The 20,963-nt window shown below is 33.3% G+C and overlaps 1 long non-coding RNA gene across 1 annotated transcript; it reads right to left on the reverse strand.

The window, feature by feature from the left end:
- Positions 1–309: 309 nt before the first annotated feature.
- On the reverse strand, positions 310–857 carry LOC141705783 (uncharacterized). Its single transcript, XR_012568479.1, has 3 exons — positions 747–857; positions 581–617; positions 310–417 (listed from the first exon to the last, which is right to left on the reverse strand). It is a non-coding gene; the product is annotated as an uncharacterized LOC141705783 (long non-coding RNA).
- Positions 858–20,963: the final 20,106 nt, after the last annotated feature.

Below are 20,963 nucleotides of genomic sequence, written 5' to 3' on the forward strand. Positions count from 1 at the left end.
GGGGCTTGAAAGGAACCACAATCCCTCTTCTGTTATCTTTATCATAAGTGAAGTTTGTATGACTTGGAGTGTTCTGTACACTTATATCTACACCTGTGGTAGTTCGCCAGCTAGTATTGACATCTCACTATAATAATATTAGCAAAAAGGAAATACCAGTCAAAATGTTGAATGTATTAAGAGACTTGGTTACATGTAATATCATACCTTTATTCAAAGGAGCTGTAGACGATGTGCTCCTGTCAGTAGACTTGTTCTTTTTCTTAGTGTTGGCATCCTTATCAACAACAGACTTGGAACTTTCAAAGGGTGCATTCTTATGGTACAAACATCCAGCCACCACCCACACATCAAAGGAAAAACACCAAGTTACAACAGTCCAAATGACATAGCTCCCAATGATAAAAGCATAGAGATCTAATACAAAAAATATAGAGTTAAATGTGTTATTAACACCTAAACCTAATAGCAGAACATAATAGAATAAACAAAATTGAACATACAAATATAAATATACACCGAAAGATCTATATAAATACACAATGGATGTAAATAAAGTTAAAAGAGAGATATATGTTACCGATTGAAGGTTGGTTTCAAGCTCCAAAGCTTCAGGCCTATAAACAAAAGCTTCATTAAAATCAAAACGTAAAATTTTGAAATAAATTTAAAATTGACATACATAATCAAACCAAATATTTGCTTTCTCGGCTCGATTTTAAGATACTAAATTAAATAATACTAACAATTTCTAGCCCGATTTATGACGGAAAACTCCTTCCCTTTCTTCAAAGCATCGTCAATCGCTTTCACCATGGCCGAAATCTAACCTTTACCAATCAATTTTACATAAATCGAAGCTTCCATCAAGATATAGATAGGGAGACGGAAGAGAGTGGAGAAAGAGATAGACAAATCTCGATTCAGTGATTTTGTATTAGGTTTAAATTAGGTTTACAATAAAGTAGCGGTAAGAAAGGAGACAGAGAGAGATAGAAAGAGAGAGAGGGAGAGAGAGAGAGAGTGAGAGAGAGAGAGCTGAAGGAGATGAAGTTCGATATTTGAGAGAGAGAATTAGGGTTTTTGAGATAGAGCGGTGGTCTGAGAGAGAGACATCAAAGAGAGAGAGCCGCGAGTTTGAGAGAGAGGGAGAGTCAAGGTTTGGGGGAGAGAGGGAGAGAGATAAAGATGAAGATAGAGACAGAGATAGAGATGTATGGGTGTGTGAGTAAAGGGAGAAGGGGGAAATAATTTTTCAACTTTTTTGTTACGGGGGAAAATTTGGGTACTCAGCGGGGGAACTGAAATATTTATTTAGTCATTTTTTAGAAATGGTTATAGATAACGGTTAGCATAAATAACCGATGTTGAACTGAAAAACATTAATTTGTTATTATTTTAAAATTGAACATAGACAACGGCTACTATGTAAAACCGATGTTAAACAGGCTTTTAACATCGCTTTTTTCTAAACCGATGTTAAACAGGCTTTTAACATCGGGTGCATTACATGCCGATGTCTAAGCACCGATGTCGTATCTACTATTTCTAGTAGTGATAATATATATAGATAAATAGATCGGGTTTTTAATAAATATGTTTGTATTGGATTTTAATAAGCTCACTTCACGAATGTTGTTTAGCCCAAAATACCGACCAATGATTTATCTTGAATGCGACTTTAATATAGTACTAACTAACAAGTTATGTTATGCACGAGTTTATATTATTGTGATATAAATAATGCAATGATTCTAATATGATTTTAGTGCGAATAATAATATTATTTTAATTGGATATTAATATATCTAAATTGGATAAAAATATATACTATATAAAGCACTAAAAAAATATTATATTTCCATATTAGAATTTAAGCTATCACTTTGAATTGGATTTTTAAAAAATATGTTTTATTAGATTTTAGTAACCCATTTTTATCAAATCCATTGATTCTGAGTAGGTAATCCCATTGTAATGACCAACGATTTATCTTAAGTTCGGCTTTATAGTAGTATAGAATATCGAACAACGCATGCGATGCACAAGCTTATTTTAATATTATAGTTGTAATGTTTTGAATCTAATATGAATATATTGTGCATAATAATAATTGAAAATTAATAAATCTAAATTGGATATAGATATATATTATTTAAAGAATTATCAAATTATTATGATTATAGATTCTAAACTTATAATATATCACTTTGTATTAGTTTTAAGATGATTGTTTGTAATAGATCTTAATAAGCTATCATGTTTATACCATGTAAGCTCATCTTTGTATTAGATTTTAATAAGCTCATTTTTCTGTCGAGGCCATAATTCTCATGAACGATTTATCTTGAGTTTGGTTTTAATATAGTAGTATAGATAACATGTGCGATGCACATACTTATTTTAATATGGATGTTATAATATTATATATGACTTTATTATGATTTTATTGTGCATAAAAATAATATTTTAGTTCGATAATAATAATCCTAATTTGGATATAGATATAACCTATCTAAGGATTAACGAATTATTATGATTTCGGATTGTAAATTTATACCCTGTCACTTTGTATTGGTTTTACAGGATTGTTTGCATTAGGTGTAAGCCCATCATACCCAAGTCTATTGATACCAAGTAAGCTCATGTTTGTAGTAGAATTTAGTAAGCACGTTTTACTAAGTCCGTTGGCCCCAAGTTTTCCCGTTGAGCATATAATACCGACCTACGATTTATGTTTAATTCGTTTTAAAATATTAGTATGAAAATAACAATATGAAGTTATCTTTAATGACATATGCTCCTTGCCTAGAAAATTTGTTCTCTCAATTAAAAATAGAAGACATTATCCATCCATATGAAGAGACACATGAATTGCTAGTGGATGGTACCATGGAGATTAAAAATGTTGAGGTATGATCTTTGTAACAGCTGCATAGAATTTTATACATAACCTCTGTCCATGTATCATGGTTCGATACTTTGAGGAGTAAAGATAAAAGAAACCAAGTACCTTTTTAAGTCCCTGCTAATTCACTTTTCCACATTATGTCCTTGTCGGAAATGTTTTTTGTTACACTTAAAATTCTTTATAAATTCCTTAATGTGTTATCTACATTTTTCTGAAATGTATTTGTATATGTAAACAAGAATGCTTGAACTATCTAACACATCGTGGCCCTGGCTATCAGCCAAAAGTAATTAGGAGTCTATAAGGAGGCTTATGTAATCCTCAAAAAAGTAATTAGGTAATGGGAAATGATTTTTCTTCGTGAATTGTGAATTGTGTATGTGATTATATGTATGCAGTAAACACACATGACACAGCAAAAGGAACCAAAGTAAAAAAAATATATTGGTACATGTTTCACGCGAATATTTTAATAGATTAATTAGTCACTAATTAATATATTGAAATAGGCATAAAAAACCTACTGTTCCATTTATTTCTCTGACACTAATTTTTTTCGTTCATGTACTAGCCATTTGTGACGTGATCAGTTTTCAGTGATCTGCTCAATCCTCTAACTTTAGATCTAGCATGTCATTAAGCTACAAGTGCTTATACTTTATCCTTTGTCTAATGTTTTCTGCTCTTCACTTCCAGATATTTCCATCTGATATGTACATTAGTGAAATTATTGATGTTGTAAAGTCGTTCAGGTATATCTTGAAAATTTTCATCAGAGCTGGTCTGGTACATTGAGGTCTCACCAGAATTACCATGTGATCATACAGTTTTAAAGAATCACATGAAGTCTCATCTGAGCATTCTTTATAATGTTTATTGGAATTATCTGATTAATTATCAGTATAAGCTATATATGACCTGCTTATTATCTTTAGCTATATATAAGCTAAAGATCTTGCAAAGCTTGACTTGTTTTTAGTTTGTAGATAAGACATGAACGATAGAAGCAACAATTTTCACTGATGCAAAGCATTATACGATGATGTTGGTCTAGAGCGTATATAAGTTCCAATGAAATGATGTTGCTCATTTTGGTTAAAAATTTCTCAATGAGAAATATGATTAAGGTTGATTTACAATAGAGCCGACAATTTCGTACAATTGACACGATAATTTTGTATTTGTGTTCACCTTTTTGGTATACGAACACGAAAATACACCTTTAAATTCAGTGTAGGTTTTGGGTTTACTTTTGGGTACATGACATGAAACGAAAATACACGAAGAGTTAAATAATTAAATAAATATTTCAAAATTTTATAAATACATATTGGGTATAGAAGTTTTAATAAAATAAAATAGAAAATAGTTTCAAATTTGAGTTCAACAAAATTTGACTACACTTGACTCATTATAACTTTCATCACTTGAGACTCAACTAGTAAAACTTTAATCGAAAAGTTTGGTAATTAAATATTTTTATTTATATATATTTTATGGAAAGTTACATGAACCACAACACAAAAAGTACACGAACATTTCATAGTGGCTCATGGTTGGCAGAGGTGATGCTTTCATAAAAGTACATCAAAGCTGGCCATTACATGGTTTTCCACTGAAGCTAGTATCCCTCAAGAAATCTAGTCCACATTCGAAGGAAATTTCTTTGAGCTTTCTTTGCAAAGTTGAGGTGAGTTACGTATGCACTATTAAGTTCCTTATTTATTGCATTCACAACATTCATATTTATAAATGTATGAATCTATATAAATATTAGTAATTTTTGTGTTAAGTAGTGAAATGATGTCAAAATGTGGTAGAAATGTATGAATGTATGTTCTCTATATGTTGTCGGAACAAACAAAATTAGCCTTGGGAATTGCAATATCCTAATTTTACGAAGGCAGGTATCCTTTGTTAAAAGTAATCTAATTTCTAATTCTTATAAATTATCTGGTAGAGTATAGAAGATTCTAGTTAGAAGTAATGCAAGCACAAATTCAAGTAATCAGTATAAGCAATGAAAAGTTTCCTGATCTTATTCATGAACCATATAAATGATGTAAACTAATAGTCTTCTTAAGTCTTGCTATATAAACTTATTAAAGTGAACAAGTGATAATATATAAATTAAAGCATTCTGCCTTCTTTGTCAATACTGATTCCAACAAATTTGGTATTAGAGCCAAAACATTAATCCAGACCCCAAAATAATTAAAATTCATAAACCCTTCATTATATACAATGACAGCTTCTAATGAAGCATTATTCAACTATGCACAAAACAATATTCCAATTTTCAATGATGAAAGCTATGATTTCTGGAGCATCCAGATGAAAACATTGTTCAACAAGGAGTTAGCAAAGCAATCTTTCCCCGTAGTATGGGAGCAAAAACATCAAAAGAAGCATGGGATCGTTTGCGAAATCAGTTTTCAAGTTTATGAAGCAGTAATTTCAGTAAAGCTGCAATCACTATGGAGATAATTTGACAACCTGCAGATGAAAGAAGGTGAAAGTACTCTGGAATTCTTCTTTAAGGTGTCAACAATCATTAATCAGATTCGAAGTTATGGAGATACCTTGGATGATAAAAAAAGTTGTCCATAAAATTGTAAGAAGCCTGCCAGCAAAATTTGAGCATGTGGTTGCAGCAATTGAAATTTCTAAGGACTTTTCTAAATTAACGGTGGATGAACTCATGCGTGCTCTTGAATCTAACGAGGCAAGAATTCGTAGATTCTCAAATCAGCCCCTGGAATAACCTTTTCAAGCAAAAATCAATATAAGAAACAAAAATGATGTTGCACATGAGGAGAACGAGACACGAAGAAACTACAACAGGAACCAAAATTATAGAAAAGGTAATCAGAATTTCCGAGGAAGAGGAGGAAGAAGAAATTTTAATGAAAGAAGCAACTTCAACAATTCCAAATATATCATTTGCTAGCGATCAAATCATGAGTCGAAAAATTGCAAATTCCGATGCAAAAGGTGCAAAGTTTCTAACCATTCTCAGAGAGACTCCTGGTTCCAAAATAGAACTCAAGGAAATGCAAATTTTTCAGAGGAGAGTAAAGAGCCACAAGTGACATTTTCATATACGAATGACCGGCCAGTACATCAAAAGGAGTGGTATATTGATAGCGCTTGTAGCAATCACATGACGGGCAAAAAGGAGCTTTTTTCAGAACTTGATAAAAGATATAAATCTAAAGTAAAGATCGGAGATGGGAAAATGTTGAAAATTGAAGGCAAAGGGATCATTACCTTTTATTCTAAAGAAGGTAAGTCTTTAAACATTACTGATGTTCATTATGATCCTGAATTAACTCAAAATCTATTGAGTATTGGACAATTGATGCAAAGAGGTTTTTCCATAAATTCTGATGAAGATCATTGTGTTACTTTTGATTAGAAAAAGAAATTCACAGTGGCAAGAGTTAGAATTATTCCAAACAAAACTTTTCATTTAATAATGCCACTGGAAGGTGACGTTGCTTTAAAAGTTGTGAAGAACGATGATTCTTTTTTATGGCATCTAAGGTACGGGCATCTTAACTTTAAGGACTGAAGTTATTAAAAGAGAAAAATATGGTCATAGGTCTGCCTTCCATCTCAAAAAACAGTGAAGTTTGTGAAGGTCGTATATATGGGAAAATGCACAGATTGCCTTTTCCCAAAACTGCTTGGAGAGAAAGGACTCCGGTCGAACTAGTTCATTCAGATATATGCGAATCAAGGACTCCTTCCATCAATGGCAGCAAATACTTTCTCATATTCGTGGATGACTACAGAAGAATGATGTGGGTATATTTCTTGAAGCAAATATATGAGGCATTTAACTCTTTTATCCAGTTCAAGGTTCTGGTCGAAAATCCAAGTAAATTTAAAATAAAAACTCTCAAAACTGATCGCGGTGGAGAGTGTATATCTCAAACTTTTCTTAGTTATTGTAAAGAAAAAGGCATAAGGAGGCAGCTAACGGTAAGATATAGTCCTCAGTAAAACGGCGTCGCAGAATGGAAGAATCGAACAATTGTGGAAATGGCGAGAAGCATGTTTAAAGAAAAAGGATTGTCAAAAATTTGTGATCTCCAAAGATGTAATTTTTGATGAAAAGAAACAATGGAACTTTCAAAATAATACATCTCAATCATCACTTCAGAATGTGCCAACAATTTCTCCAGAAACTTTGGAAGATGTTGTCATACCAGAAGAAGGATCAAGATTCACAATTGAAGATACTACATATACAGAAGTACTCAGACATCGTTCAATTCAAGATATTTATGATTCTTATAATGTGGCATTCTTTACATGTGAACCAAAAAATTTTAAGGATGCTGCAAAAGAAGGAACATCGAGAAAAGCAATGGATGATGAGATTACAACAATAGAGAAGAATCATACATGGAGACTTGTTGATCCAGAAATTACACCTAGAGGGGGGGTGAATAGGTGATTATGGCTAACTAGGATTACTTTTAAATTTTACCCGATAATAGCTTACTGAGATTTTACCAACTGAACTATAATCTGACAATGATAGTAAGCTGAGATGACTAAATGCAATGCAGAAAATAATGTGCAGGAAAGTAAATAGAACACACAAGAATTTTAGCCAGGTTCGACCCCTAAGCCCCTATGGTCTACGTCCTGGTCCCTTACCAACTTGATAAGAGAATATATTATTGATCAATAAAGGTTACAACTACAAGATACAACAATATATCTCCCTTTATCCCAGCTGCTGATAATGGCTTGCTGAAACCCTATTTAAGAACCTGCTCTCTAAGTACTATACTACCCCGCAGTACAAACTCCTCTAGCAAGTACCACTAAAGCCTTGTTTCCCTAGCCAACTTATCCAGCAACTAATCAATACAATTGAACAATACAAATCAATGATAAAGTTTACAACTCAAACTATAGACTCTCTTCAATAAAATACGCGTATATATTTAGAGCTTGAGAGTATTTTAGAAACAATAAAGATCAGGAGTTGTATGTATTCTTGCTTGCAAAGTCGTCCTCTTTAAAAATGCAAGAAAACCACTTATATAACCACACATTAACGTTTGAAAATAACCTCAACAAATTACAACGGCTAGAATCCAATTCTACCGTGTAAGATCGTTGGGATGGTTTCCAACGTTCATGTGTACGTTAGATAGAAGAGAAAGAAAGATGTCCAATGTACATAAAATATCTCTTCTATTTAGTAGAGGATAAAACGTTTTAATAAGAAGATAAGAGAAAGAGTTTGAAAGAGAAACAAACTCCTATTCTTTAGGAAATCAATTAGAATGATTAAAAACGTTTTATAAAAGAGCTCTATATATATCATGCACGTTTATTATATTAGAGAAGTCCTTACAACTGATATATATGAAGATCCTATAAAATCTCCATGAAATTCGACTTCCTTGTTGAATCTGGACTGTGCATCTTGGCTTGCTGTTATTCTAACACTGTTGATCATAGCTTGCTGAAATAGATTACTGTCTCATGATAGCTTGCTGTCATGATACTTAAACAGCCATGGCATTAAGCTGTTATATCCTGCAAACATTCTCAAATAACAACATGATGGCTTGCTGTGTTGTGATCATCAAAACTAAGGAGTTACAATCTCCCCCTTTTTGATGATTACACACATTTAGGAGTATTATAAAAACTCCCCCTAAATCTATGCATATCTCAAAAACTTATAACATGTTACTGCAATTAATATAAATGACACATATGCATATCCAAATATCCAATCATAACTAACAACCAACATAAATCATTTCATCAAGTCTTAAAAAAAAACAAAAGTCAATTTAAACCAAGTAACAAACCAAGTAGCAAACCAGAGATTAAACCTAAGCCAACAGAAAGCCTTAACCATAAGTCAACAGAAGATAGTCTTAATAACCAAACAGAAATAAACATAAACATCATAAAATAAGTCTCCTAAATTTCTCCCCCTTATAACATCAAAAAGATCTAGGTTGAAGGCTGATCAGAAGTGTTGACAGCATCATCCTTTGGAGAAAAATAAGCATCTAGCTGATCTTCATTTTCCACATTTCCAGCAGCATTTACCAAATCATCTAGTCCAGTTTCCAAAACAACATTTGATTGAGAAGCCGAGGGTTTTGCAGCAGGTGCATCATCTCAGCAGTTGGAGAAAAGGCTGAGGGCTCAGCTACAGCAGGGGTTTCAGTAGGTAGAGTAGGAATGATCCTGACCAACTCACCTTTTGCTATATGCAAGTTTGACATTGCTAAGGTTTTAGCATCCAACACCTCCTTTACAGACAACTTATCAGCAGACTTAAGATCAATCTTAAATGAGTCAAAAATCTTGGATAATAACAACCCATAAGGCAAACCTATTTTCTTCTGATTCACAGCAGCTAGCATATTCTTGAGAATTAAATGAGATAAGTCAAAAGCCCTATCTGCTAAAATCATGGCAACCACAGTAACATCCTGACAACTGAAAGTGGATTTATTTCCACCTCTAGGACACACATTAGCACGACAAATTTTAAACAGAAAATGAGCCATTGGAGTGACTAAAGTAGTGGATGGAGGTTGGGGATTTTCTTCCATATTGCTATCAGACCCTAACAGCAACTTAAATTGATCCATTATAGAAAAATCAGGTAACACAACATAACCCTTTCCAGTAAAAACCTCAATCTCAGTTGGATTCTCAAACTTAATTAATGAGCTAAGAAAAGGAGGGTTCAATCGAATACGCTTATCACGAACTGTGGACACACAATTACCAAACTTATCCTCATGCAAATTCGCATAAAATTCACGAACTAAATCAGGGTAATGAACTTTCGGTAATTCAAGCACAAAATTATCCATACCAACAGTCTTAAACAAAGCTAAAGCACCAGATTGTTGAAGAAGCTTACCGACGACTGGAATACCAGGAAGAATGGGACGAGAATCCAATGCATTCTCAGTGAACCTCTGTTCCAAATCCAGAGAGTCAAATGATAGAGTGATCTTGAGCTTCTTGGAATCAGGAGTTTGAGACATTTCATCGGCACTTTCATTTCCCAAATCAACCACAGTATTATCTTGTTTAGAGACAGACCAATTTGCGAGAAGATTTGATTTCCTTGTTGCTCGAACCATGATGAGATCAAATTGATGATGTAAGAGAGAAGACGGTAAGTAGAAAAATGACTGAGCGGCGGTGAAATAGGAACTAAAACCCTAACCCGTGTTTTGATAGCCTTTTTAGGGGAGAAATTAGGATAAGATGTAAAAACAAATAATAATTATCCTAATTCTAACACTTATCAAAATAACATCTTAAATCTATCTAAAACACCACAATTATCACTTTAAGCATTTAACAATTAAATCAGCAAATCATGCAAATATTTAAACATAATTAAACAGAGAATGACATATCATAATTAAAAAACATAACACAAAAAAATGTCATTTAAATAACCAATCATAGTAAGCTAACATGAAAAATGATAGTAAGCTAACATTACCAAATTTCCAAAGATAGCTTGCCATTATACACTGCACATGCCAAGTTCCCTTCAAATGGTAGAAAATCTTGCTTCGCCAAGGGGTTTTGTAAAGATATCTGCCAATTGATATTCAGTAGGTACAAAAACTAATTCAATCTTACCTTTGGCAGCATTATCTCTCAAGAAATGATGACGAACATCAATATGCTTTGTTCTTGAGTGATTAACTGGATTCTTTGATATGTTGATGGTGCTAGTGTTGTCACAATAGATTGGAACTTTGCCACACTTGATTCCAAAATCTCGTAGAGTCTGAATCATCCATAAAATTTTAGAGCAACAGCTACCAGCTGCCAAATACTCACCTTCTGCTGTGGATAATGCAACTGAAGTTTGTTTCTTACTTTGCCAAGATACAAGACTTTGTCCTAAATATGTACAAACACCACTTGTACACTTTCTATCAGTTTGACAACCTGCATAGTCAGCGTCACTATACCCCACAAGATCAAATGTGCTTGTAATAGGATAAAATAACCCAAGATTAATAGTCCCACTTAAATATCGAAATATTCTTTTAACTGCATTTAAGTGTGATTCCTTAGGTTTAGCTTGAAAACGAGCACAAACACATACACTATACATAATATCTGGCCGAGAAGCAGTAAGATATAAAAGACTACCAATCATACCTCTATACTTCTTGATATCAACATCTTTACCTTTTTCATCCGATGTCAGCTTGCTATTTTGATTCATTGGAGTAGATTTCGGCTTGACATTGTCAAAACCAAATCTGGTCAGCAAATTCTTGACATATTTTGATTGATGCACATAAATTCCATCTTTAGATTGTTTAATTTGGAGCCCCAAGAAATAATTGAGCTCACCCATCATGCTCATGTCAAATTCACTGCTCATACACTTAGAAAACCACTCACACATAGAATCATTAGTGGATCCAAAGATTATATCATCTACATATATCTGGACAATCAAAATATCATTACCATTTTGCTTAGTAAATAATGTAGGATCAATTTTACCTCGAATGAAGCCATTTTTGATCAAAACTTACTAAGCCTCTTGTACCAAGCCTTTGGTGCTTGCTTTAAGCCATATAATGCCTTCTTGAGCTTGTAAACATAGTCCGGATGTTGTTCATGTTCAAAACCAGGGGGTTGCTTAACATAAACTTCCTCTTCCAGAAATCCATTAAGAAAAGCACTTTTGACGTCCATTTTATGTAGCTTGATCTTCTTGAAGCATGCATAAGCAAGAAGCATCCTAATTGATTCTAATCTAGCTACTGGAGCATAAGTTTGATCAAAGTCAATGCCTTCTTGTTGGTTGTACCCTTGTGCTACGAGCCTTGCTTTATTTCGAGTAACAGTACCAAATTCATCCACTTTATTCTTGAAAATCCATTTTGTACGAATGATTGAAGCATCCTTTGGTGGCTTGACCAGTTCCCAAACATCACATCATTCGAATTGATTGAGTTCTTCTTGCATAGCCGTGATCCAATTTTCATCTTCAAGTGCTTCTTTGACATTCTTGGGTTCCTCTTGAGCTAAAAATGCAGCATAAGCACAAAAGTTTGCAGTGCCTTTTCTTGTCTTGAGACCATCAGAAATATCACCAATAACCTGTTCTGGAGGGTGATTCTTCACTGTCCATGTAGCTTTTGGCAATGAATGCTTTGCAATATCTTCATGTGAAGTCTTCCTTATCTTAGATGGAGGAGCTAAGTCTTCACCATCATAGATTGGCATTTTATCATTTGCTCTATTTCCTCTAGGACCATCAAGAGTCATCTTTGCCATCTTTACAATTGCATCATCAACTGGAGTAGAAGGTTCTGCTTGCTGATTTCCTGAGGCAGTTTCAATTTCAGCTTGCTGTTTTCCAGAATCAGTCTCTGTTTCAGCTTGCTGTTTTGGAGTAGCCTTCTCTGTTTCAGCTTGCTGTTGTCCAGCTTCACCTGCATCATCTTCCTCATCTCTTGGAAGATCATTGTTAAGTTCTTGAAAAGTAACATCTATAGATTCCTCAACAATATGCTTAGACAAATTATAAACTCTATAGGTTTTACTATTCATAGAATAACCAAGAAAAATAGCTTCATAAGATTTAGCATCAAATTTACCATCATTACCAATTGTCTTGAGCACAAAACACTTTGAGCCAAAGATTCTGAAGTAACTGATGTTGGGCCTCTTTTTCTTGAGCAATTCATATGGAGTCTTGTCCAAAATAGGTCTTATCAATACTCTATTCAGAACATAGCATGCTGTGTTGACTGCCTCTGCCCAAAAACTTCTAGGTAACTTGCTTTCTTGCAACAAAGTCCTTGCTGTCTCTTGTAGTGACCTATTCTTGCGTTCCACCACACCATTTTGTTGTGGAGTCCTTGGAGCCGAGAATTCATGTGATATTCCTCTTTCTTCACAATAAGTAACAAAGTCTTTTTGGAATTCACCACCTCGATCACTCCTTATTCCTACAAGCTTTGTATTGAGCTTATTCTCAAGTAATTTGATTAGTTTCTCAAACTCATTAAAAGCAGCATCTTTAGTTCTAAGAAACAATACCTATGTAAAACGAGAATAATCATCAACAATTACAAAACCATATTGCTTACCTCCTATACTTTTATATGCTTCTGGACCAAATAAGTCTAAATGTAAAAGTTCTAAGGGTTTAGAAGTAGATACCATTTTCTTTGCTTTGTGAGTACTTCTAATTTGCTTGCCTAATTGGCATGCCGAACACACCTCAATCTTGACATACTTGATTTTGGGTAAACCTCTAACTAGCTTCTTCTTTGAAAGCTTGTTAAGTAAGTCCATGTGAGCATGACCCAATCTTCTATGCCAAATATAAGGATCAGTGTCTATTGCAGCAAGACAGCAAGCTATTTTCTGCAACTCAAAGTCCAAAATATATATATTTCCTTCCCTTCTAGCAACTAGGGGGAGTTTGTTAGTACCAATAGTAATAATACACTTATCAATACCAAAGTTAACAGTATGACCATCATTATATAACTGACTTATGCTAAGCAGATTATATTTAAGGCCTTTAACATATTGAACTTTATCAATTGAAATGTGTTTATTACCTATTTTACCTTTGCCAAGAATTTGAAGAGTTTTGCTATCACCAATAGTTACTCTTCCACCCTTTTTCATCTGAAGACTCAAGAATTGTGCTTTGTCTCCACTCATATGTCTAGTACATCCGCTATCTAAAATCCATTGAGTTGATTTGACTCGAGCGGCAAGACACATCTACAAAACAAATAAAACAACTCAACCTTTTGGTACCCAAAGTTTGTTGGGTCCGACATGGTTAGCAGATAAAACATATAAAACATGTAAATCATATTTCTTTATCCATTTTTGGATAAATCTAGGTGATTTAACTCTGCCAGCCTGATGATGGTAAGCTGTCTTTGTTCTGCCATTCTGATCATAGTAAGTTGTTTTCTGTTTGTTTCCTCCATGGTATGATTTTTGTCCATTCTGAACTTTGCAATGCTTTTCAAGATGCCCTTTCTTTCCACATCTGTTGCATATCTTCCAAGGCATAGCATAATCATAGGGAATGCCATGTTTTCCTTCATATCTTAGAGCTTTGTCCTTCTTGTTTGCATTCATTCCAATTCCTTCTCTGACCAATGGAATATTTGTGTTGTTCATCATAGATTTGAGACTTTCTTCTCCTTGAACAAACGATCTCATGCCCTTTTTCAGATCCTCAACTTCCTTTGTGAGCAGATCAATCTTTTCAGCTTGCTGACTTATGATTTCAGCTTGCTGAGATGGTTCTTCTGCTTGATTTGAAGGTGTTGCATCTATTGATTCTCTGAGTTTGAACAGCTCCAAACATTCATCCCTTGCTTCAATCTCCTTCTTTAACTCTGTGATCTCCATTAATTGAGTCTTGTTTCTTTTGAGGAGAATTTTGTTGAAGTTTTCCACATGACTAACTTTAGCTTGAAGATCCTTGATTTCAGCCTCTTTGTCAACTTGTGTAGGTACCTTCTTGTCAATCCAAGTATCTACTTTGCTCATCAAATCTTGAACCATAGTCTTGAGATAATTATTCTTCTCTTTTAGCTTGCTATTTTCAGCTTTAAGAGAATAATATTCACCCATAGATACATTCTTACATTCCTGCATGGTTAGTGGTTCCAAAACAATATTTTCAGAAGATAAATTATGTTTACAAGAGTTTACCTCACTCTGATCTTCTTCTGAATCACTTTCTAGGTATCCACTTTCTGAATTTCCTCGAACAGAATCATCATCAAGTCCAACTAGGGCAAGATTGACCACGTCTCCACTTGAATCATCACTGGAAACCGAGTCATCATCACTCCAAGTCATTAGAGCTTTAGCTTTCTTCTTATCCTTGAAGACAGTTTGCTGTTTTGACTTCAATTTGTAGCAGTCCCGCTTATAATGGCCTGGCTTTCCACATTCAAAGCATGTCTGATCTTTAGAATCCTTGTTGGGCTTCTTGTTGTTGGAAAATCTGCCTTTATCTCTTTTCAGCTTGTTCTTCTTCTCGATAATCTTTCTGATCTTCCTGGATATTAAAGCTAGTTCTTCGTCTGACTCATCTTCAGATTCCAGTAAGCTATCATTAGTGTGAAGAGCTAATTGCTTCATTTGAGCAACTGGAGCTTGCATAGAACTTGATTGGCTTTCCTTGATTTTGCTTTCGAATTGTTCCAATTCTGCAAAAACAGCCAATTGATCCATAGTATCTATAGTTGGAGAGGATTCTAGAGCTGTTACCTTTGGTTCATAGATAAATGGCACAGCACTAAGTATCTTCATGTTGATTTCCTCTTGTGGGATATGTTTGCCAAGCTGCTTTAAGGCATTCAGATTTATCTGGAATCTAGCTTGACTTTCTCGAATAGTTTATCCGTCTTGAAGCTTGAAATTTCTAAACTCATTCATTAGTTTACTCAATTTCACCTTTCTTAAACTCTTGGATCCTTCGTGATATAATTCCAGAGTATCCCATATCTCTTTAGCTGATATGCATGAAGAGACTTTATCACATTCACTAGGACATAACCCATTCATGAGAGAATTCCTAGCCTTTCCATTGAAGCTGTATTTGATTAGTTCAGCCTCTGTGAGATCATCAACGTCTTTCACTTTGCCTTCTTTGTCCTTGAACTCAAAAGGACCCTTCTGAACAACTCTCAAAGCTAGTGGCTCCCTGGATAGATACACTTCCATGCGACCTTTCCACCAGTTATAGTTTTCTGTACCAAGCAAGAGAGGTGCTCGGTAATCTGAGGTTCCTTCGGGATATTTGTTAGCCATTTTGATCGAATACTATTCCTGTTACAGAAAGATTAGTATACCAATGCTCTGATTCCAAATGAAATTACACCTAGAGGGGGGGTGAATAGGTGATTATGGCTAACTAGGATTACTTTTAAATTTTACCCGATAATAGCTTACTGAGATTTTACCAACTGAACTATAATCTGACAATGATAGTAAGCTGAGATGACTAAATGCAATGCAGAAAATAATGTGCAGGAAAGTAAATAGAACACACAAGAATTTTAGCCAGGTTCGACCCCTAAGCCCCTATGGTCTACGTCCTGGTCCCTTACCAACTTGGTAAGAGAATATATTATTGATCAATGAAGGTTACAACTACAAGATACAACAATATATCTCCCTTTATCCCAACTGCTGATAATGGCTTGCTGAAACCCTGTTTAAGAACCTGCTCTCTAAGTACTATACTACCCCATAGTACAAACTCCTCTAGTAAGTACCACTAAACCCTTGTTTCCCTAGCCAACTTATCCAGCAACTAATCAATACAATTGAACAATACAAATCAATGATAAAGTTTACAACTCAAACTATAGACTCTCTTCAATAAAATACGCGTATATATTTAGAGCTCGAGAGTATTTTAGAAAGAATAAAGATCAGGAGTTGTATGTGTTCTTGCTTGCAAAGTCGTCCTCTTTAAAACTGTAAGAAAACCACTTATATAACCACACATTAACGTTTGAAAACAGCCTCAACAAATTACAACAGCTAGAATCCAATTCTACCGTGTAAGATCGTTGGGATGGTTTCCAACGTTCATGTGTACGTTAGATAGAAGAGAAAGAAAGATGTCCAACATACAGAAAATATCTCTTCTATTTAGTAGAGGATAAAACATTTTAATAAGAAGATAAGAGAAAGAGTTTGAAAGAGAAACAAACTCCTATTCTTTAGGAAATCAATTAGAATGATTAAAAACGTTTTATAAAAGAGCTCTATATATATCATGCACGTTTATTATATTAGAGAAGTCCTTACAACTGATATATATGAAGATCCATAAAATCTCCATGAAATTCGACTTCCTTGTTGAATCTGGACTGTGCATCTTGGCTTGCTGTTATTCTGACACTGTTGATCATAGCTTGCTGAAATAGATTATTGTCTCATGATAGCTTGCTGTCATGATACTTAAACAGCCATGGCATTAAGCTGTTATATCCTGCAAACATTCTCAAATAACAACATGATGGCTTGCTGTGTTGTGATCATCAAAACTAAGGAGTTACAGATCCTCCATAAAATAAAGATGTTAGAGGACTGGAGTGGGTCTATAAGACAAAATATAATAAAGATGGAACAGTCCAAAAGCACAAAGCAAGATTAGTAGCTAAGGAGTACTTCTCAGCAACCGGAAATCGATTTTACAGAAACTTTTGCTCTAATAGTACGCATGGAGACAATAAGATATGTACTTGCTAAGAGAGACAATAAAAAAGAGAGACAAGGGCAGGAAGATTAGAGGGGGATAAATAGTAGAAAATATATAGACTAGAGCAAGTCTTCTAGTAGAACATAAAAATACACTACTTCTTACATTGTAATTCACCTACGTGATTTTGATATAGTGGATCTCTTTTAGGTTGGGCTACAAATCCTACCCGCGGTTTTTATCCTCTACAGGATTTTCCGCGTTACCAAATCCTGGTGTTTTTTACTTGCTATTTTCATTACGGTTATAATCCTAGTTCTTTCATTAAAAACTTATAAATATATTCTTAGCATTAACACACATAAATTTGGTAAAAATAATTGGCGTCGTCTGTGGAAAATTGCTAAGGATTTCTACATACCTACATCATGTCCACCAGTGAACCACCACGAAACTCGAAAAACACAGAAGGCAACGCTTCCAATAACGAGGAAATGGCTGCAACGTGGAAAAAGCTACAGTCAGAGATGGACAAATGCAGTCAGATTTTGATGGAAAGAGCCACACACCAAACTGGCTAGTGGAAAGGTACTTAGCTGGTTTCGATGTCAACTAAGGTTTCTACTAAACAACATGTGCAAGAATTAGGTAGAAAGGTAAATAATCGTGAGAGTAAATTAGAAGCGCAGTTTAACAAGAATGCAGAACATGACTTGGATGATGGAAAAACCGGAAGAAGCGAACTCCAAAAAAAAAAACTAATCCACAACTATGTTCAAATGTAATAAAAAACAATATGTAGTCACTAATAATACTTGTAATTAAAACAAAAAGAGAAACAATAGGTCATAAGTAAATGCTTTTAATAAAAAAGGGCCAAAAAGAATATAAATGAATTTTATAATCTTTTGAGCATATTTTGTGATTATAATATAATAGGTAATTAAGGTTGGAGGCCATGGAAAAATCATTTTAGAGGAGAACTTAGAAATCATATAATCATTAATTAGAATATAACTTATGATGTTATTAATTTTATATTAAATTTTCTTTTATATCATTGAGAAACGATGTCCAAAATGTCTATATCTCACTTGTGTACTTTCTAAATACCTGTTTGTATTAATGTCACCAATATTAACTTACGACCAAATATGTCAGATTGGATGAGTCTGAGTCGGAAATGACTTTTCTATCTATGATAATGGTCATTACCGATCAAAAAGGTCGTAAATAACTTTTTCATTTTTTTGAGTATTGGCCCCACCCATTTACATGGCAGCTACCTGGATGTTTAATAACGTTTGATAATGGACAAGGTTTTTGGTTACTTTTAAATCTATAATTCACCTTTGCTTGGTCCCAGTTTTTCCTACTTGGCATGTATGTGCCACATGTCACGCTTGACTACGATGTCACGGTGGTCGGTTTTAACTTTGTTTTGTTGGTCTTGTTCATGTTTATACACAAACAAAGAAATATTTTCATCAATTATATCCCATCACAATGTAACCAACCAACTTCACAAGAAATATTGTTGAAGATGGTCATAAATAGTCTATTTTGATCATTTTTGTATTACACCATTTTATTTTTTGGAAAAACACTAATATATTATTTGAAATTATATAATATAATATATATTTTGCACTAAGCTATTTTTTATAAATTACATAATGTGGTTGAAAAAAAATTGTTGTATTTAGTACCAATTCTTTACTCCTATAAATTGTTTAACTTAAGTATTTAGAAATACATATTCCATAAAAATAAGTAAATTAGTTTTAAAAGTTCAAATTTTGAATGATTCATGTAGAACTTTTAAATATTACTCTCTCGGTCCCTTTGAAATATATACAAATGGTTTGGTATTAAAAAATAGTGTAATTTTTAAGAAAAAAAGTAAGAAAAGTGAGTAAAGTGATGATACTCCTCAATATTATATATATATATATAGGGGCTACTCCAATAGCAACCTCCTTATGATGAAAACTAAAAACTAAAATAATTTTTTTTAAATCATGTCAAAACATAGCACATATAGTATGCAAATTGATCGTTACGAGATGGAGAAAAATATAGTGAAGTCGGATTTCAAAATAAGTTCACCGATTAATGAGAAAAATCAAATCAAAAACGGAGGGGAAAAGCCGGAATTATGTGTACGAGGAGAAAAGCTGGAATTATGTGTACGAAGGAGCATATTAATCCTGTGTACTACATTAGGATTACTAAATAAAATATATATCATTTGTAATTGTGTTTTTGGATTACTAAATAAAATAATAAATTTAATAAATATTTTATTTTGATATTTATCATACAACTATAAAAAACAAACAAAAAAGTTATTTCTTTATTTTTAAACCTTACAAAGAATATGAACAAAAAAAATAATAGACAAATAGAAAAATTACTTGATTGAAGAATATTAGGTAAAGAAATTTCTAAGAAATTTCGTAGAAAATTCTAATGTTTTATATACCAGGGCCTATATAAATTAAGGGTGTTGCACATACTCCATAATCCCTAATTCCTTGACCGCCGCCCCAATGTTACCATATTCCACAACTTCAAAATTGAGTATATGACCAACCAATTGAGCTGCAAAGATGGTGAGGAGAGCGCATCTGCGGAAGACATCAGGGTCTTTGTGCTAAAGGTACAACTAATTTCTAATAAATAAGATTTTGATCAGGGATTGTTTCATATGTGTAGCTTTATCAGGGATTGTTCCTTATACATCAAAGATCTAGGTAGGTATACATACTAATTCTCTTTTTGATTCTTTTATATTGACTTTTATTTATTTTTATTAAAATAGTGTAATGTTTTGCACAGGGGGTGATAGGAAAGGTCACTCTATCTGATTATTCCATGTCCTCAGATTTCTTGCATTGGTGGCCTTAGCAGTTGCGACTAAAGGGAGTTCTGCACAATCTTGCCCCAAAACTAGAAAAAGTCCCCCACTGTAGCAAAACTCGTATTAGGTCATCTGATTCGAATGAGGGTGTCATCTGATTGTCCAAGGAGGTCCGTAGTCATCCTCTTTGTCACTTTCCTTGTTGTACTAATTTTTTTAATTATCTATTATCTTTTAAATTCAAGCAATGTAATCGTAGTAACCCGTTTCCAAATAATAGATAAATTAATATCATGTTCATTATTATTAATCAAATATTCTTAAATTTGTGAGGATCTATATGCAGATATCTTAATTGATAATATTAGTTATCTCTTGTATACATTACTCAAAACAACAACAAAGAAGAGTTTATTTCATTCACTTTTATATAAATTAGATAGCTATAACATCTTTTTATTGATTATTAACTATAAATAAAATTCTGAAAATTGAAATAAGTAACAATTACTTTAAGTAGACAAAAGTTTTAAATAATATCTATCCAACATTCCTATCAAGCAAAGTCTATATAATATGTAATATATCAATTGTATAATAATTTCAAACTAATTTTACTTTACTTATAAGTATTGTTTTGTATGTCGTTTAAAAGCCTAGCACGTGTGGAGATAAATTTAAAATAAATTTAGTTGGCCAACAATTATCCAAAACAAAAATAAACTCCAAAGAACCCAAAATTTAATATATAAAATAAATTGCTAATCCACAATTAAATTCAAATGTAAACAAAAACAATATGTAATCACAAAGAAATGCTTTTAATGAAAAGAAAAGGAGAAAAAATGATAAGTAGTGCACCAATCACATCTAATTATGTAAAAAAAGATTAGAAAAATAAAATTATTATCATTATATAGGGATAAAAAATATAA

The sequence above is a fragment of the Apium graveolens genome, unplaced genomic scaffold (genome assembly GCF_009905375.1).
Source record: "Apium graveolens cultivar Ventura unplaced genomic scaffold, ASM990537v1 ctg998, whole genome shotgun sequence".
In the NCBI taxonomy this organism is placed as follows: Eukaryota; Viridiplantae; Streptophyta; class Magnoliopsida; order Apiales; family Apiaceae; genus Apium; species Apium graveolens.